Source organism: Strix uralensis, chromosome 19 (assembly GCF_047716275.1).
Source record: "Strix uralensis isolate ZFMK-TIS-50842 chromosome 19, bStrUra1, whole genome shotgun sequence".
NCBI classification, from domain to species: domain Eukaryota; kingdom Metazoa; phylum Chordata; class Aves; order Strigiformes; family Strigidae; genus Strix; species Strix uralensis.
This window is the reverse complement of record NC_133990.1, coordinates 5,224,783-5,245,976: the sequence shown is the minus strand read 5'-3', so window position 1 is coordinate 5,245,976 and position 21,194 is coordinate 5,224,783. Positions and strand designations below refer to the sequence as shown.

At 44.6% G+C, this 21,194-nt stretch overlaps 1 long non-coding RNA gene across 1 annotated transcript; it reads right to left on the bottom strand.

The window, feature by feature from the left end:
* Positions 1-10,026: 10,026 nt before the first annotated feature.
* Positions 10,027-21,190, bottom strand: LOC141952269 (uncharacterized). The gene is made up of 5 exons (XR_012631592.1): positions 21,158-21,190; positions 11,693-11,774; positions 10,787-10,886; positions 10,158-10,261; positions 10,027-10,079 (listed from the first exon to the last, which is right to left on the bottom strand). It is a non-coding gene; the product is annotated as an uncharacterized LOC141952269 (long non-coding RNA).
* Positions 21,191-21,194: the final 4 nt, after the last annotated feature.

Genomic DNA, 21,194 nt, shown 5'->3' with positions numbered 1-21,194 from the left:
TGCCTGGATTAAGATAATTTTGCTGGCTTGAATCCATTTAACTAAGCAGTGCAGATCACTGTAACCTCACCTCTCCTCCTTGGGGATTTACCACACCACCACCTTTGTCCAACCTGTAAGCACAGCACTTACACCATCCCTTTAGAGGGTCCCATATTAACAGTTACTTTTAAGGCTGGATTCAGAGCCTACTGCAGTCAATTAAAGACTTAGGTACACTTCAACAGGTTTTAGATTTGATCCTTTAGGAACTTTTTTAGTTACAAACCATGTAAATGTTTTAATCAAGAGGTCATGCACTAATGAATTAAAAATTACTCTGTAAGTGTTTTGGCCAACTAGACCACATGGACATGTTTCTGACAGGATCTGTCTTCCATCATACCAATGACTGACACCCATGAATTCTGCCATCTCTGTTGAGAGAAAGGCAAATTAGCAATTATGTTAATTTACACGTCTCATCTCCCAGAGATCTCTCCAAGCCTATTGCCTCATGCTTCCTGTGCCTCCTCGCCTGGAAACCTCCCCACACTGGGATGTGTCTGCTTACTGCTGACAGCAAAAATAGTGTAAGAAAATACCCAGAATAACACGTAACATGGAAAGGAAGGGGAACGGGGTGGTGGTGGAGGTGCAGGACTGGCCTAATGCATCACACACCTTTGGAAAACTGGTCAACTCTGCTCTTCAGTTTTAGCTCCTGTTTTGAGATCCACAAGAGGACAGCTGCTGCCTTCTATGAGTTTTCCAAGTCTCCCCCCAGTTGCACCAGTGCTCAGCTAGAGCTGTTAGATACCAACAGAGTGAAAGCAGCAACAGGAGCGTTTGCTCAGGTGTGCTTTACTCCTGACTCTGTCACCTTTCCTCTTGACTGGTTGTAAATCCCTCCTGGACCCTTTTTAGCATGAGAGACAGGGAAAGGAAAGAATCCCTTGGGTTAAAACAAAGCATCTCATTCAAGAGCAGTTGTTTACCTTGGGAGGCAAATGCTGACTTTTACAAACAGCAGACAACGTCCTGGGGATTTTGGGTGACTGCTGCAATGTTTTCTAGCTGGATAGTAAACAGCCAGGTAACCACTGACACTGTCTTGACGCAGGGTTTGAGGTTCCTCTCCTTCCCTCTGGGGACCATAAGCCATGATCCTACTAGAAAAACAAATGATTTATCATAGTCGAGGTGTCTTGTTAAGATTTATTACAAACCCTTGTGATAGCCCAGGAAAACTGCTTCCAGGAGTCATCCAATATACCAGAATTAACAAGACAGCCCCTCAGATGGAACTATGCTATCCAAATCCCTTTACACTGACCTGCAGCCCAGAAACGCTACGACAGCCACAGCAGCTGCCCGACATTAACAGATATCTGCAACTTTTAACAAGAATCAGGCACAGAGCTGTTCCAAGCCCCAGCTATAAAACTGATGAACTGAGAGGAGTATCACAAAGAGGAAAAACACAGCATCATACCACAGCTATTTGATTGTGATTTATGTCCCATTTCACCTTGCCTTATCATAGCTAAGCCTTTCAGGAGAAAAACACTACACACACTGTATAGAAATGGCTTCTGATCCTGGGCACGCAGCTCTGCTGCCTCATACAACTGCAAGAGGGGCTGTAGTCCTGCCACACAAACCCAGCGCTTGCTCCCACCAAGAAAGCACGTGTGCAGCTGTTGGATGCACTGATAGCACCTGTACGGCCACACAGCACTGCCCACATCCCTGAGGTTTCGCTGCAGCCTTGCAAAGGGTACAGTATAAACCACAGCATCGTTTCCCGTGACAGCATCGCTGCCTTGGCTGCACTAAGGTCTTCATCAGCAGTCATAAGCAGACTTCAACGCACAGGCAGCTGGGAGAGAGAGAGAAGGTGATACCTGGCACAGAGCTGATAACCAAATCATTTTGCCAGTTTTCAGAATCAGACTTTTCACTGCTTTGCTTCAAAGTGACTTTTTTGTTTGCTCATCTACAAGCCAATCACATTTTAAATAAAAACAGCCAAACATACAAGTCAGAAATAACTCCAAAATGAAGCAAAATATTGGGGTAAAATGAAACAACTCAGTTGTGCCAATATTACTTCTGTTTTCTAGGGAAGAAAAAAAAAAAAAGCAGCAACTTTTCTGTTTAGCGTGATCACTCTTTCTTTACTTCATGATTTCTGAGTTGGCCAGCCACACCACATGTCTGTATTTCCCACACCTATCCCCTAACATGCTGGAGGAAAGCCGAATGTGTCTACTTATAGCATCAAACTGAAGGGCTCTGAATTGTCCTTGTGACAGGTAACCAGCTTTCTCCATTTAAGGAGTGTAAACCCAGCCCTCTGCATTGCCATTAAAGTAACTTTAAAAAGGTGCAGAGCCCAGAGCAGCTACTGCCTTTCAATGGTGAAATAACTGTTTTTGTGGTGAGCTCAGTAACACAAGGGAAAGCTGCCCAGTGTGTGAAAAGATCCAGGCCACCGTTTTTCAGTTTGTTTTTCCCATCAGTATGTAATGTTATCCAGCTCACACAGAGCTGAACTAGAGCATCCCTTCCAGGAGGATAACCAGGTTCAAGGTGAAGCATCCAAGCTAGAATGAATTTCCCCCTTGCCTTGGTCAGCTGCTCCACTGGGTAATTACCGTGTTGCTCCACAGTTGTCTTATTTCCAACCTAACTTCAACATCCATCCACTGGATCTTCTTATATCTGTTACACATCAGAAATCTTCTCCTGGTGCAGGAAATTATCTACCACGATCACATTGCCTTCAAACTTCCTTTACAGCAAACCAGACAGACTGAGCTCTTTAAGCCTGCCTCTCATTCCAGATCTTGGCTCACCATATTACAGCTGAGATCTCCTCAAATATGTATCCAAGAAGAGAACAAAAGCCATCATGCCATTTGTAGGGTCATAAACTTTGTGCTTTGCCAATGAGCATTACCCACTGAAATTGCCCCAGATGCAAACACTGACCTGCTAGAAATTGGTGTGTCGGAAGGAAATCACAGGCTCCAGAGCTCCTCAAAGGCTTTCATGAGCAGCCAGTTGCGAATGTTTCCTGATGTCAATTATCCATCAGCTCACAAATATCTGGCAATCTCCTCTCAGTTAGTGAACTTCAAAGTCTGCTCTTTGCCACGGTGCTGTGCAATGTCCGTGAGAGCTGTGTGTGCTGCCTGAGATGGTTTCACTCACAGTGGCACCTGTCCATGGGGAAGAAGACAATTCTCCAAACAAACGGCTCATTCTTTTGGCACTTGCGTGGGAGAAGTCCAAGGAACGGTTTTCATCAACAAAACTCTCTCTGGGTACCACTGACAGCCAGAGCTTCCAGTCAAGGCATGCCGAGGTGAGAGTCCAAGGAATGCCATTCCTTCTTGGAGCCGATTCATCCTCTGTCAAATCACCATCCAAAGAAAACACATTAAAATCAATGCCCTTAAAAATGACAAGCTCTGAAAAAACGCACTCTGCAAACAGAGATGGTCAAACCAAAGCTGTTCAGGAGGCAACGTCCAGCTGCCAGGCTGCCTGTCACAACATTCACCCCCAGTTTTTCCCCAGTGAAATACTGCTCACCTTGCTGGAGCCAGCAGGCTGCTGCTCGTTTGCTCAGGCAGCACTACAGAACCATGGAGCAGGCTGCACCTCGCCGTATTTGTTCAGTCCAGAGAAAGGCAAATCTATCCATTGACTCACACAGTCACTCTGCAGAAAGAACATCCCGATGCAGCGGGGGCTTGATGTTTCCCCGCGGGCTGTGCTGGTGGCCTCCCACACCATGCCTTTTGCTGTCTCAGCACCAGATGTAATTATGGAGCCCAAGAAGCAGATAAACAAGGAGTTGAATGATTTTGTGAGTGAATTTAGGGCTTGCGATAACAAAGACAGAAAAGCACTGTAGCCAGGCAAGGCATAGGGGAACACTGTAGTTTCTCTTCTAGTTTGACCAAGGCAACCCAGCAGGAACCTGCTGAATCAGCCCCGACACTGTGCACAGCAGAAGCAGCAAGGAGTCATCCTCTGCAGAGCTCCAGGGGACCTCTGGGACCCCATCCAGCTCTGCTGACACCCCTGCAAACCCCCCAGGACAGCAGCACCGATTCTGGCCTGAGCCCTCACTGAGCCACCGATAAACCCCAGTGCTCAAAATACAGTGCTACTCCTGAGACCTGAACCTTATACCTCAGGCTTCCTATACACCATCCCCTCTACCCAAACCATCTCCCTCCTAACGTACAGCAACCCTTCAGCCGAGTCCTGACCTCCATCTGTGCAGACTGCAAACTACAGTGAACCACGGATTAGATACATGACAGGAGCAGCAGGGATAATTACTGTTGTAAGTGAAGAAACAGTCCAGCCGTTAAAAGAAACTGTTAAGGAAAATGGTGGATTATCCACCACACAGTCTCTTCAGACCAAGAGTGGAAGAGATGTTTTAGCCAGAAATGAGTTAGTGGGCTCAGTGGTGAGGTTAATGGACAAAATGGACAGTCTGCTATTCAGCAGGTCAGGCTAGATAGGCTTTAGATGTTTCCAGCACTCATATGCCCATATCTCTGAACAAATGGATGAGGGAATAATAAAGAGCCTGTTCAAGGCCACTCTGCTCATAAGTTCAATTATGGGGAAGTTGAGGAAAGTTTATAAAACAGTAGCATTTTCTCCTGTGTTTGACAGGGAGGGAAGCCAGCACTGATCTCTATATTCCACACCCTATATATCACATTTCAGGGCTTTCTGGATCAGGTTACCAAACCTTCCAGTCTCATTCATGCCACTGCAAAGAACAAAACTGTCCATCAAGCACATCTTCACTCGGGAGCAATGGCTTGTGCCCAGGCTGTCCTCAGACGGCCTGTGTTATCGTCAGAGGTCCCAGCATGACCGAAGGAAATATTGGCACTAGAGAGGGGTTATGTTGGTGTTAGCAAATATCTGCTGCTGGAGCCAACAAAGTCCTCTGGGGGCCACGCTCTGGGCAGGCAGCGGCAGCTTCATCTGCTCTCTTTGCGCTCACTCGATCGCCAGCAGCAGGACAGTTTCTGCAGCATGACTGAAAGCACACGATGCTGCAGCTGGTGACTTGCGAAGAATCAACGTCTTCCTACACCATCGTCTGGGCACTGAGAGCTCCTGTTTCAGCAGCGTTTCTCCAATGCCCCTGAAGTAATTAGCAATAGTTCTTACCACTGTCCTCTAATGGAAGATGGCCTCATTAATTACATTACACTGAGTCAGCTTAGCATGCTCAGAGATAATAAAAACACTGCTAGCCCTTCTTCCAAAATAAGCACCAAACTTGCATCTTACAGACACTTACACAAAGATCTCACAATAAAAATACGACACCTTGTGTTTAAATATTTTCCATCACGCCTTAGACTATCTGAATCTCTAATTATTTTCTGCAAGAATCAGTTCACCCACTCCTGCATTGCCTGCACCAGACAAAACACTATGTGGTCTTATTTTAGGGTATCCAGCAGAAATAGCAAAACGGATCTTGTTAAGAGGATGGAACAACCCTGCTTAGACTTTAACGAAGCCTTGGTATTAATACATACCTGCACCACCTTAAAGCATCCAGAGCCCTTAACAGTATTACCATATTTCACAGTATGACCTCTCCTGCCCCCACCCAAGGTCGCTGGTACAATACTCACTCCGTGGAGAAACCTCCTCTGCTGGCTCATCAACTTCATCTAAATTAATGTGGTTGTTAATATCGACTAATCTACATATTGTTCGTGATGTTAATGCCTTTCACTTACAAACCCCACTGTTTTCTGCTATATAACTACATTTACACCCTAAACATGCAAGTGAGCCTGTTTAAGGACTTTACAATATACACTGTGCTTAACATAGTATATCCACAGGCCCATGCTTGTCCCCTCTGACCCTAAATGTATGAAAGAATATAAGTAGGAGACCTATCCCTATGGTTATTAGAGAAAGGCAGGAGGGTTGAATCACCTTCCAGAGGCATCTCTTTTACTTTGTTGATTTTTTTAGGGACCCTACAATAACTAGGGACGGGAACCTTCCCATGGTAACTACTACATGGTAAGAAAGAGGCCATAACTTCTTTAAGGGACTAAAAATGGGTATATTTGGGAAAAGAAAAATTGTTTCTACTTAGCATTTTGAAGATGTTTTGAAATGTTTAAAGTTTTCCTTCCTAAGTACATTTGTTTCAAAAAATCATCAGTATTTAATTTTTAAAGAGGGATTTAAATCGTTTCAGAGCATACAGCTGAAGCAAAATGAATCAAACTAAACATTTAGGGTATCTTATTTATTTTGCCAAATAATCTTCCTCTTAGTGTGATCAGAAAGAAATTAAGAAACATTTTTAGTTTAACAACCAAAAGTAAAAAAATCAATTATTCAGAGTTCTAGTTCTGAGCTCTTCTGAAAAATCTACCTTTTTGATATGCTCGAGATCATTTAAAGATATTAAGAAATATAGCTATGTGCACCAAATTAAAGAGAGCATCAAAATATTAGATGCAAAATAAAGGCTTGAAAACAAATCTACATAAAAATCAATGAAAACATTTGACAATTATTTATATTTCCAATAAAACAGGTGATTTTTCATTTAAAATGGAGATACAATCTTTCTTCAAAGTAATGAAAATGCAAACACTCTGTACTAGATAAATTAGGCTGGGAAACCACATATATACAGAAAACAGGTCATGTTGCACTGAGTGAAAGTGGGAGGGAAAGGTGGAAAATTAAAGGCAAAAGGCAAATTGAACTCAAGTTCTTATTTCTCAACAGTGTCCTTTTAAAAAAAACACCCTTTAAGTTTTCTCTCCAAACACTGAAGCAACAAGGAAAAGGGCACTGGGATCTGACCTCACTTTAATAATACATTGCCAGTTTTGCCTTTGGAGGGAAAAACATTTGTAAGAGGAAAGACAAATAATCCCAATTAGATTAATAAATTTGTTAACAGCGAGAGCTGAAAAAAGGAAGTGCAACAAATCAGGACAGACTCTCTGTTTTTATTTTAGCACCTTTTCTTTTAGCACCTTTTCTTTTTAAAAAAATGCATAAAATAATATTTGGAATACCATGGGGTGTTAGGGAAAACAGAGCCTACCCCGAGCTGCCAGGAGCTCAGCCCTGCTGGGCAGCTGAAGAATGAAGCACTGGAGAGGCAGAGACACAGTGGGGAGAAAACCCACTCTCCTCCTTTCATTCTTGTTTTCACTCCTGTCTCAGAGGTCACCAGTTTATTTAATTAACCAAGTGATGTCTCCCAGGACCACGAGGCTGATCCTGCTCTCGGCTATCCCACAGGAGAAGAGTTTCAATGACATTTCTGTGGTGTTGGAACCATGGTGCATTGGTCCAAATCCTGGATTTCTCACAGGGATGGGACCAAGTTAAAGTGTATCATCAAGGTTTCAGGTAACCCGGACTGGAGGAGCAATATTAGGGAAAAGTACGGGTCAAAAATGGGCATCGCTGTCAGATGTGTTAGAGGTCCCTAACACAGGGATCAGTCCTTTGGGTCACGGACACCAGAACTCCCAGCCACACACAATTTCTCCATGTGAATAGGGCACATTATTGGTCTATACCCTGCAAGATCAATCCAGCAACGATCTGAATGACGCAACAGTCAAGACTTCCCTTAAGTGTCTACAACATTAAAAATTCCCACTACACGTGAGGAGCTGGACTGTCCTTCAGCAACAGATTCATTCCCAGAGAAGGCTTTTGCCCCCAGCAAAGTCCATCCTGAAATACGCCAGAAGCAAGAGCAAGAAGAGAATCAACCCTCCAAGTTCAAGAAAAAAGATTTAGCCCCTGCCATGAAACAGTTATTCTCTCTGAATCAGGCACAAAACTCCAAGGAACAAAGGTACACCCTGGCCCCAGAAGAGATGGAGACCTTGCCCTGAGATGAAGGCTGGGCATCCTTTGTGCCAACATCCCCTTTTCCCTAATCTTCTCATTTTGTAGCCTTGCTCATCTCGTGCTTTGAAAGCAAAAAATCCCCAAACAACCAAAATGCAGAAATGAATTCTTGCTAAAATTCTTTTCATGATTACTGTGTAAATAATAATCCAGTAAAATGAGTGATACAAATCTCCTTTAATGACTCAGTCACCAGATTTCTGTCCTTGCCTTTCAAGACCTCAGCATCAGTAGTGCAGTGTTTCGTCTTCTACCCATCAATTGATACTTAAATAATGCATAAAACTGTCTTATTAAATGCATGTTGAATATTTATTTGGAAGCTCATCACAAGTTGAAAGATAACCTTCATTTTCAATTCCCTTTGGGATAATCAGCTAATTGGGTATCAGCAGAAGCTCAGCCTCTTCAGTCTGCTGCTAGTCAGTGTTAGAGCCCCTTCTAACAATGCCTTCAACATTCACCAAGAAGCTCAGGGCCTCGCGCTGCTTTGTCCAACCCAAGCTAATCCACAAGATGGGCATAAAAGGGAAGATAATAAAAGTGGTCTCAGTCACCCACTTCTTCTTTAGTCTCATTTGTGCTTTTGGATTTGGGCCAGACACAGGCAGGAAAGAGCCAACCACTTCCGTGAGATAACTGCTTAAACTAAGTCCTGGCAGCTGTGGCTTTCACATAAGCTTAAGAGGTATATGGGACCTCCTGGCAGCAGTGCAGCAAGATCTCAGGCTTGCTTGTTCCTAATGGACCTTGCATTAAAGCATCTTGTGATAAATTCAGTTCTCAGAATGACAGGGTCTGTGATACAGCCCAGATCCCATCTCACTCCGACTGACAGAGTTGTTTACTGTTCATCACAATCAGGTAGTTGTTAATGAAGTCAGTTAAGTAATCACACAGCAAAGGCAGAGAACAACTCTACTTTCTGTTGAAGAATCCTCTTTCCTCTTTTAAGAGCACACTGGCTCAGTTTTGGAGGGCTGCTCCAGACCCCTGGCATGTAACAGGTCAACACTGGAAAGCTGTTGGTAAATTGTCATTTATTCTGCACTGCTGACTATTTTCTCTCATTTTCTTTGTAAAGAAACACAACTGCATCAATGAATTAGGGAGAGGGAGGTATATGATATCAACCTTGTAAAAAAAATATGAAGGACTGGTCAAATGAGGGGCTGGCCCAGACACACCTCATTTCTGCGAGCATCGCATTAAAAGCCCACTGACAGCTCAGGAGCCACCAAACCCTTTCACAGATGGGCAGTTGCCAGTGTCTGACATGTTCTGCAGTACAAGACCTGACAAATCAGCACATGGAAGGAATTTACCCGTGCCCAGAGCTCGTCGGGTCTTTGGCAGCTGCTGCAAATAGCTGCGCAGGGAGCAAACAGAAGCACTTGTGTGTAATACTGTCTTCCAGGCTTGTCAAATTCACTTCAAGAGGAAATTCAGTCAAACGCATGTACGGCAAACGCCTACTAATTTTCACACACTTGATTATTGCAGGCTAATGTTGTTTCCCTTCTTCTCCTCCCATCGCTGTTCACACTGAAGAGTGCTCCACCAGCACACAGCAAGGCATCCCATGGGATACAGGAATCGTGCTGCTTAGCATGAACCACTTCTACCTTTGTGCTCAGAAAATATTTTCAATCACATCCCTTTTCTCCCCAAACACCTGCATCAGTTTCAGCTGGAATCTTCTTACCTGGGATCAGCAAGGAAATGCAGAAAATGCTCCAGAACCTCCTAATAAGTATAACCTTGGATTTTCACCAGCTACGGGTTTCCTCCTGTGCAGAAAGCAATAGCACGTGTGAAAATCCCAGTGCATGTTCCCCAGACTTACCAAGTTGTAAAGCACAGCATGGATTTTCTAAGAATCTAAAGTGACAAACTATTTTGTGATTTAAAACTATTTGACAACCAGGTCTTGTAAGAAAGATCTAATCTGTGGCATTTTTGTCCAAATTAAGTCTAATAATGATAAATAAGAAGCTTTACACACTTCTGGAATGAGACCCAAGCAGCATTCAGAGAGCAGCCAAGAACTCAGTCTGCCCCAAAATCAAACCTCATGGCATGATGTGTGGAGGAGCAAATCGACACACAGGGTAACTGACCACAGACACAGCCTGGAAGAAAAAAGGAGACATGAAACAGAGAAAAATGGGGACTTTCAGGGCTAATATCTGCTTACTTTAGGCAGGTACCTTAGGAGGAAAGGAACCACACAGAGGGCTGGTCTCTGTTCGCAGGGAGCTGGGGCCCATTTGTTCACCCGGTGGCATCTATGCTTAAGCAGAAGAGCCTGGTCCTGGTAAATGAGAAAAGATCCTTTCAGCCCTCATCAGGTAACTCTTACTCCACTCTCCGCATTTCATTTCACAGCAGGATTCCCTCATCCCAAATTAAAAGGCAGTTTCTTTTGCCAATCCACACATGACCGGCAGAGACAGGGCTGCCCAGTGATGAGGTGAAGGATACGTGCGTGTCCAGCTGCTGGGATCCAAATCAGAGTGACTCACATGAAGGGAGAGGAGCTGCCTCTCCCTGCACAGCAGCTCTTCCCTGCTCCTAGCCATGAGGACACAGGCATCCAAGCGAGATGGATAACCGTGCCACAGAGCCAAAGGTCTCTTCTTGTCTTTCTACATGGATGAATAAAGGCTCTCACTGGACCCTTAAATATTTTCACAATCAATCATCTATATATTAATATCCAACGCATGTGGGTGACAAACCAACTATGTTTTTTCTGAGAAAGCTGACACTTACATCTGGCTGTCTCCCATGAAAAAGAGAAGAAGAGACACAAGTGTCTCCAAGGTGCATCCGATACCTCAGTCAGGCTCCTCATCACGTTGATCGGGTCTCTCTGCCGCATCCACCGCCAGGAAAGCACGGGTTCTCCGGGCTTGTTGGGACTCGGACTGGAAACACTGCACACAAAGAAGTCCTTAGTTTCCAGATGGTTTTAATTTTCTGTATTGTTGTAAAAACTAAAATGACTCTTTAATACTAAGAATAGTTAGTGATAATGGATTGGGGGGGGGGGGGGGGGGGCACTAGCCAAACTGCATGGTTGATCTTTCACCAGTGTTTTATACTGCAGATAGAGAATTAAAAAATGTGGCAATTGTTATTTTGTGGGATATTTTATTCCTCCAACTAATTTTGCACAAAACTGGCTTTAGCTTTCTTCCCCCCTTCTATTCATTTTGTTTTGTTCCCCATCTTCTCTTCCTTCTTGAAAAAAGGAGCAAAACCGAGAAATTAAAAACACACTCTTCCCCATACTTTAACTTTTTTCAAACTGCTCTGTCAATCTGTAATCAACCTTTTCTCCAGGTAGGCCCCAGGTAGCTTTTGAACATGTTTTAAAAACTTGACGCCTATAGTAAGGTTCCTAATTCCATACTTCTAGTACCAAAAGTGTGAGCTGGTTTTAAAAAACACTGAGCGTGCAGCAACTCCTAATAAATTTCACACCCCTGCAAAAGTCCTGTTGTTGGGAACTTTCTGATTCTTTCATTTGCAGGTTGCTTTCGTTACTTCCTTCCCTTGGGTCACGAAAAGACTGCTAGTGACATCTTCCATTTACCAGGCAGCGGTATAAACTCCGAGCAACTTCACTAAACTTAACATAGTTAATGTAGATACTCTGGATTTGCGTTGCTGCAAATGAGATCAGAATTTGTCCCAGCCACAGGAGCCAGAAGGAGGTCAAATGCTTTACATACATTACCTTCTCTTCAGCATGCTAATGATGTGCAATTTTCAAAAGCTTTTCCCCAGACACTGCAGTTCCAGGAATGGCGCTAAAAGCACTGCAAGGATACAAGGCAGACTTCACCACCAGAGCAGGCGTACGACCAGCGAAGCTACCAGCCTGACTGCAGCAAACCTTGGTTTTGTGAGCTGGGAGAGGAAAAGGTTTGGCAGCATCCAAAAGATATCAACAAACTCACCCTTGCTGATGCCACTATGATAGAATGGTTTGAAGGGACCTTTAAAGGTCATCTAGTCCCACCCCACTGCCATAAGCAGCAACATCCTCAACTAGATCAGGTTGCTCAGAGCCCCGTGCAGCCTGACCTTGAATGTTTCCAGGGATGGGGCATCTACCACCTCTCGGGGCTATCCCACTTACAGACCACTGCAATGACTCTCCCCACTCCCAGAAAAATGAGTGCTGGCCCCACCAGCAGTCAGAAGCCACACTGGCCATGAGCAACTCCCTCCACCAGCCAAGGACCCAAGCGTGGCAAGAGGTCTGTGAGGGCACACGGACACTCGCGGGACACACTCCGGTCCCCTCCCCAGGGCACCGCCATCCCGAGGCACTGGGACACAGCCCGCTCAGCAGCCTTAAATCACAACTGCTCCTCTGGCTTCTGCTTTGCTTAAAGTGGACAAATACCTCGCCTGATTTTCGGTTCAGCCATGTCCTGCCATCTGTTCATGGTTTTCCTGAGGTTACCTGTGCAGTTCGAGCGTTTGAACGTGGGCTGAAGCACATGTGGTTTTAAGCTGGATGTTAATTAGAAACATTTAGTGCGTCAAACCTATGATTAATGCACAGAGTTTCAATTGAAACGAACCAGAGTCCCACAGATCCGTTCTCCTTCCCTACTGCAAGACTTTGTGGGGGAAAGAGCTTTTTTAAAGCAAAACAAGGTTGGAGGCTTGGCCAGTGTAAAGCAGGCTATTTATATTGGAGGCAATGAAGGCTATTTGGTCCATCTTAAAATCTGGCCTGAAAACTGTAGACTACATTAAAAATAATATGAAAAATGTCACAATACTACCCTGTTTTGCTTTCTTATTAACAAACATAGCTGCAAGGCATGCTCATCATTCCCATTGTAATTATGAGGTATTATTTGTAATACCATTTTAAATTTGCCTCTCAGTAATCCACTGAAGAAAATCTGATTTCAGTTCACTTCATTATTATGTTTTTGGTGTCAGAATAATACAGAACTGCTTTGTTTTGACCAGTGGAACAGACCCAGTTTTCATGGGGCAAAAAGGATTGCAATGACTGCAAAAAAAAAAAAGAGTAAGAAACAATGAAGTATTTTGGAATTCATCAGGTCCAATACTAATTTAACAGTTTGCTTTTTTTAAAAAAGCACAGACCATTCAGCAGATGAAAGCTGCCTCCCACCTCCACTATTCTGAACTTCCATGACTTCACCAAAATGTGCAAGAAGTTTCTTCAGGTCAATTTTGGGACAGCTTTGCTTTGGCAGTGAATCACGATGCTCCAGATCTCAGAGGTCCAAATCAAATATGTTTTGAATTTTGCCATATCTGGCTTATTACATTCCTGATAAAGAGTCCCAAGATACTACTGTCAGTGAACTATGGAGTGTTTCACAGGAGCAGCATAAACATCCGATAGCACATCCTTTACCCAGGCTATTCACCTCTTACCACTGAATACTCAACAATATTCTGATAAGGTATCTGAAAAAAATAGTGGGTGACCATGAAATGAAAGGCAACCATATCTACATTTACCCAAGGCAGCAATTTAAATTCTGGCCTGTTATAATCATAAATTTTCTTAATATTCTTTAAAACTTGTTATTTTGCTGTAATTGCCTATGAATATTTGCAATACACTATCAAGTCTTAAAACTGCTGAATACTTCTCAACCTCACTTGCTTATACAACTTTGCCAAACTTTAATGATTTGAGATGAGATTTTACAGGTGAACAATCTGCCTCCAGCAATATTTTCTCTTTAATTTATATCTAAAATGACCTGCCCCTTTCTGGGATGAGAACAGGAGCAAAAATAACATTCTTCAGCTAAGTTAAACAGTTCGAGCAACTTTTTCCTTAAAAATTCCTCACTGCCTTTTCCACCTTGGAGCAGGCATTTTATTTGAGATGTATGTCCCTGTGGTTGTCTTGGAGAAAATGTGGGCAATTTACAAGCTTTTGTAAAGTCAGAGTTTGCACAAGCTCAGAACAACCTACATTTGCAGAAACCTCAACCCATCCGGGGCACGTTCCTGCCTGGAGCACAGGAGTGGAGTTGGCCTTTCCCCAGCTGCAGCTCCAGCAACTGCTGCAGACCAGAACAGGTCAGGGGGCTGGTGGAGGGTAGACAGGGTCTCCTGTTATGAATCATTTGGTCTTAACTCACTGTCCCTCAGTAGAGCATAAAAAAATCTTTGTACTGTGCTACCATAAGACTGCTGAGCAGGAAACATTAGAGAGGTTTCTGTGAATAGGTCCTGCTCTGAATGGCACCAAGATCAGGTAAGAGCAAACTCAATGTTGCACATCACCGTTTGGACACGTGGAGGAAAGGCGTTTAGTCCCTATGAATAAACTCATATCAAAATAATTCTCCTCGCTGATGTTAATGAGAAAACCCAGGACATGATCTCTGTTGAAGTGGAACAAGGACCCGCAGCGTGGAGCTTCCAGACTCAGCAGACAGAAGCACCCAGGCTCAGCACGCCCAGACACAGCTCTGCAAAAGTGATTTGTGATGTCCCTCTCTTCAGTGACCCACCGGAATCGTTCAGAGGGGGGATCAATAGCTCCAGGCCAGGCAAAGCCAGGCACTTCCCAAAAGTCAGCCCCACTGACTGTATCAGGAGTTTGGCACTAAAAAAATCTGAGTGCCTGGCTCAGAAACATACAGTTCAGCATAGCCAAAAAGAACAGACTGACCCATTAAATCTTCTACAAACAGTGCTACAAGAACCTTTATATTCTCTGAACCTTCGGCAACCTTAAGCAAGCATTCAATTCAGGCTGGTTTCTAGAAGCTGGCAAAACTGTGGGGCCTCTTTTCTGCTTTAACCTGGCTTGTTTCCTCCAACTGTGCCCACACTTTAAAGGACTTCTCATGGTATCCCAGACTATGGTCACTAAAAATAAAGCAGGCAACAGGAGCTAATGGACTGCAAATGCAAGCTGTTTCTGGGTTGCAAGCGAAGGTACTGAAGTGTTTCTCCTTTCTTACTCTGCCTTCTTTCTGCTTTTTCCCTCCCCAGTTCCCTCTTTTCTTAACTCAAATCCCTTAATCTCAGTGTTGATAATTGTAATCACTCCAGTATGTAGCCATCTGAGCAGCTACATGCTCAGAAATGTCCATCTTGGGCCAGTTCTTCTCATGGTGAGGAAGAATAAATATGAAAAGCACATGAACTCCTCCAGAATTTTAATTTAAAACAAATATGGAGTCAAGTAAGGATTAATCACATTTCCACTGAAGGCTGGCTTTTGTTGGGGATTTCTGAATCACATTGTTCTTTAATCAAAGGAGGAAAATGATGATGGGGGGCAGCAGTTGGAAGAGCTGATGGAGATAGGCTGGATTTTGTCCAAACTCTACTGTTCCGACCCACAACCAGAATTGTGGTTAACATATCAGAGAGATGATTCCCTCCTTTGGCTGCTGTTTTTTGACAAAGTATCCAAGGATCATAGGAGTGTCAGCACAGAAATACACTGTACGGCAAGTGCCTCTTCCAGGGAGAAATGGCACACGAAGAGGCAGGCTGACTGCGCTGCAGGGCAGAAGGCGACAGTAAGAGCAGTGGCTGTGGTGTGTGAACTTCTTCCCCAGTGCAGAAGAAACCTATTTTACAAGCAGCAGAGTGATGATGGGCCTTGGGGAGAGCTGATGAGGTCATTAATGCTTGCAGTGGGTCAATACTTCGAAGCCTTCAAGGGGCAAGTTGAGATGGGAATTAGAAAGCAGTGACTGCAATCTGAATTTGTACTACTCTACACCTCAGGTACACAGAACCGTTGACTTTCCAGTCATGTACCCAACTAGAAATTATAATTTTTAATTAACTTCCTTAGCAGTTCTTTAAGGACCACAAATTTCTCTAACAAGACAACCCACTCATTATAGAGGCCAGGATGCTTTCAACATTGCAAATGTTCAGGGCTGGCTCCCTTGGCCTATCTCCACAGTGGTAGCTCTTAGTCCACCAAATGTAGAACAGGTGAGAGAGGTTTGACTAGAAATGTCAGACCCGCAAGTGAATCTGGCCCATGATATAGTTGACTTACTTTCAGGTGAGTATATCAAGCCAGGAAAGCAGGCATCAATGATATCTCATGGTAGCCAAGGCCAGGAGTGGGTTGCCATATATCAGAGCACTCTTGCCTGCCCTGGCAGGTGCTTCTGCACATCTACTGCAACAGCAGTGGGGGCATCCAGCCCTGAGCTACACTAAGTGTAAAAGCAAGAAGCACATCTGAGTACAACCAGATGCTCTAATCTGAAAATCCAAAGCATAAGAAAATCTCTAGCCTAGGATGAGAATAAGGTGACCTGCTCCAAGCACAAGGTGACCTGTTTTTTCCCCATTTCTGATGGTTCTGATCCTCCGAGTCCCCATCCAGCTGCACTGTGAAATCCATTTGAAACATCAGAGAGAGCCTGTGCATCATACTGAAATAAATGCTTCTACCCACCCTGCCCCCTTATAGGCCAACAAAATGCTCCCCCTTTCTCTGCTACACCCATTTCACTGCCCTTTGGCTCAACAGCTCAAGTACTTCATGGAAATCAAGCATGCATTTACTTCTCTTCGAAATTCAAATTGAGATGCTTGAGTTTATTTTATTATATTTTCTTAAGCCCAAATAGAAAAATAGGTTTATACATATAAATAAAAAAATAATAACCTGCCATTTAAATCCTGTTCAGGCAATTAGCTTAGTGCCTAGCTCTGTGTTAATGCGATCACCTTTCTTTGTTTGTTCCTATTTATACTGCTCTTTAAAGTTCATTAAAATCACTGCTGCTATCTCACACAGAACAACTGTTCAAAACATCAGTGTCATGCAGTCAGGAAATTTATGCTTTGAAGTTCCCTCCTTTATTCATTTTTATCAGGCTTTTTTCTCCTTTTTTTTCTGTTTTTTTTCTTAATGACTAAACCAGTTTTATGCTCTTCACAGTTATTCCAAAATCTGTTCCTCCTGACACGGAGCTGATACATCATTCCTCACTCATAACCCTTTTTCTCATTTTCATCATTTCTCTCCTCGCTTGCTTTGGCTCTCTGCTAAGTCCATCACAGCTTTGTTTTTATATCCTCGTCGCTGTATTTTATAGCCCAGTAAAACCTAGAAAGCTGCTTCAGAAAACACACATGCCAGCCCTTTGATGTTTGTGTTTGTGTGGCAGCTTGCTGGAACGTGTCAGCACTCGCACAGAGACAAAGCCCCGCAAACCCGCCGGCTGCTGGAGTCAGCCCTGCCAGACGCCAGGCTGCAGGCAGCGGAGCAAAGGCAGGGACGATGTAAGGGGAACAGGTGAACCCCCTCCTCTCCAACCCCAATCGAGATAAATTGCCTTTCTGCCTCAGTCCCCCACACCACAGTGAATTGCTGCTGCTTTTCCAGTATCAAAAGCTCCATGGGACAGAAGAGGCATCTCCCCCAGGGGATCAGCACTGTGAAAATGCTTCTTGCCTTTGCTTTGAGCTGGATGCTCCCCTGCACGCTGCCAAAAAGCAAAAGGCAGCATCTATAGATAGGGACCATTGCTCAGCGACGAAGAACAGCCTGTGCAGATCCTTGGCAATGGCAGAGTTCGGCCCAGGAGCAGGTGGAGGATGCTTGTAAAAATAATGGGGATTGGCTGTGAGCTGGCTAGAGAAGGAAGAGATGCCAGCTTCACTTTTCTGTATCTTATGAATTGTGTTTGACAGCTTTGCAGCAAAACACCTTTCTTGCCCTGGAGGCAATGTCCTGCCCCTCTCCACCACGTCTGCGGGCAGCCATGGGACACCATCTCCAATGGCACCTACAGATTGTCTCTAGTGGCCAAGGACAACGTATTCAGCTGCCATAAATCCATCCTAATGGAGACTAGGGAGCCTAGCCCAATTACAAACCTGGCCTCAGCTTGGAGCAGGGTCAGACCTGAGACAGAAAGCTGCTGCCCCAAATGCTTTTATATCTAAGCAGACAACTCAGAGGGTGCAAACAGGAACAGCACTGCAGAGGAGTGCCTGATCTAGGGTCCAAAAATAGACCAGTTTTAATGAACATTAACAAGAAAATTACTTCCAGACTGATGCTGTATCTGCCAGGTAGCACTGCCTCTCCTGGGTACCTGCACAAACCCCAGCTTGCAGAGGACTGGGAAGAGAAATGTGGATTGATCCTGGATGCATCCATTAATAAAGTCCAGATCACTATCCAGTTTTATCCAGCAGCCTGGTCTCTTCTGGTCTTTAGCAGATTTTGGATTAGACATGGAGGCTTATAAAGACCAAATTACCTGTATGATTATTCAGAAACAGATCTGTAGATCATTTTAGTTGCATGTACTCAAATTTTGTTTTGAATAACACAGTTAAAAATACTGTTCAAGACAAATACAGGTTCTATCACTGCGTAATTTTGTACCTATGCCCTTTAGAAAGTGATATTTCCCTCTTACCCAGAAGAACTGGAGAAACTTATATGCTGAGAATGAGCAGAAGACCTCTGTCAGGAGCCAGAACTGGTTTTCAGCCTGCAGTAATTAACGAGTGCTGTAGACCATCACTTAATATGATACAAAGAGCACTGCCAAATCTCAGGATTATATCTGGAGCTTTACTCTCAAGTCCCCTGTGTCTGGAAACATGTGATTTTAAGAAAAATCTCAGTTTTAATTTTTTTAAATGGTCTTCTCAATTTTACAGCTGCAGAGGAAAGCTCGAAAATGTGAATAGTAAAGGCTATCTAAAGCAGAACAAAGAGTTCAGTATTAATGTATTTATTTATTTAAACTTTTTCTTCTAAGCTGTCTCTTGAGTTGAGGGCCTGATTCATGGTATTTTGGCCCCCAGCAGTTGGTGGTGCTCAATCTGTCATAGTAAATAATGGATGCTGTGAGCCACCCCTTAGTAGTTTTAGAAACAGTTCTGGCTTCCAGACACAAAGGGCCAGCTGGTGGCTGGGACATGTTATTACCAACGTTAGCACCTTGCTAACACGGAGGAGATACCACCCCATCTCTTCCAGGACTTTTGAAAGAGGAAACCATTTTTTTCTCCACTAAAACATGAGTAATACTAGCTGTGAGGTTATCTCATTTGGCTTAGCCAAACACAGCAGAGTTTAACGGTTCCTAGTTCCCGGGTTCATTCCACAGCTCTTTCGGTTCATCCACCACAGATCAAATGAGAATTTGAACAGCAAACCTCCCTTTCTGGCGAGCCAAGGAAACCCTGCCCAGCGCCTACACGGGCAGATATGTAACAGTGATGCCATGCTCAGCTCTCCCCATGGATTGCCGTCGTCTTACTCTTCTGATGACAGCTCAGGAGCAGTAGAGAAATCTAATTTCTCAGCATCAGATTTATGGCTGAAGTGGGCCTATCTGACAAGGGAAGGCATTGTGCTTGTTCAAGCTGATCAAGAACCTGAGAGCAATTTCTATGGAAAAAAGGTCCACTTTAATAGACAGATATTGAAAGCGAACTCACAAATTGCTCAGGGCTTCAGATGAACAAAACACAAGAAGGATTTGCTTTTCAGCTGCTTCCGCCTTCTTCTTTTCCCAAACCCACACTGGTCTCAACATGGATGTGGTGCCTAAACAGCCCCTAAGCATGCACGAGACTCTGTCCAGACCTCTGTGCCCCTCATCTTCACACAACAGGGAAAGTTGACAACAACCATCTGGGGTTCGATCTAGCTTGCACACCCTCCAGGGAACGGCAAGCGTCTCCAACACAATGCCCAATACTAACTCAAAGGCATCTACACCGCTACTACAATGCACAACCACAGCAAGAAGGCAGCAGGTAGTGAGCCACATCTTCAGGAGCCCACGTGGGCCAGCACAGTTGACAGCACCCATCTTACCAGCATTGGAGGCCAAGGGCATTCAGAAAACCCTACAGCATGTGGTGTGTTAAACTCAGAGCTTGCCCCCAGTACAGCACACCAAGGGTTAACATCAGAGTGCAATAAATGCACTATCAATTTAGTCCAGTTTTTACAAGGCTTATTTGTCTGCCTTTTCGAGATATTCTCCACCAGGGTCTTGAACACAAGCCTGAAGTAGGGGGTGGATGGAGACCGAGTACGTGAGCAGGGTTTTATGAGGCGAAGTGAAGGGCCATGAGCAGGCACCGCCCGCCTGATAACCCTGGAGAGAAATTGTGGATTGAAATGCCTAAACCAGGCTCAACCAGCAACGGGATGGAAAGGTTTCTGCTCTGGTTATCGTCATCGTAGGTTTGGGTCCTAAATGTTTACCTCTCTGGTTGGAAGCCCAAGGTTCAGACTCCCCAATGGTGCAGATGCTGATGGATGTACGGGGAATTTCCAGACAGCGCTGGACTCCCGGTCGCAGAGCAGCCCTCCTCTGATTTACTGAGCTGTGCGACAGGCAGGGACAGATCCCATCCCTCCCTCTGCTCGCTGCGTTACCCCTTGCTAGCCTCCCGTAAAGCTGTGTCTCACCCAGAGGCACTGCCTCCAAAGGTACAGACAAAACCCCAACTGACAGCACTGCCATCAGAGGTCTCTGCTTGCAAAAGCTGATCCCAGTTCCCTGCGTCCTCCTACACACCACTCGCCAGCACACGGTGAGGTCTCTTCTGTGCTAACTCCACACTGATCCTGGCAGTCCCCTGGCAGTGCTCAGCAATTGCAACGCAAGGTGTCCCTTGGTGGACATTCACAGGCTCTCCCATGTCCTTCAAACTCTTCAGAAGGACTCCCACAGCAGCACTGCTCTCATACAAGCCCATACTCCGGGACACAGAGGGTTGCAACCAGTAGCAACACTCTACAAACCAGGATTTTGGGGTTGCCCCATCACACAGGTTAGACCCAGGCAGGCCACCAGGTCAGGAGCCTTTGGTAAGGAGCCTGCACATGAGCTGTGCAATGGAAAACGAGTAACCAGAGCTAACACTGCGATAATATCTCAGAATCACACACTGAGCTCCTACCATGTTGTTTATAAAGCCAAAGCAGGCAGCAATCCAGACAGAACCACACGGGAATGCTGCAGGAATGAGTGCACAAGGCCCCTCGCTTGCACAGACAGGACATAAAACAGAAACACGGAATTTATTCCACTCTATACTGGGCTGGACTGGATCTTCTCCTCCCTCTGCTCTGCGGATTAGCAGCCACTAACAATGCCTCTCATGGTAACTCTCAGGTTGTTTCCAAAAACTTTATTCTGTTTGTAATTTCTCATACCTGCTAATCTCTCCCGGACGCCCTCAACTGCTCCAGA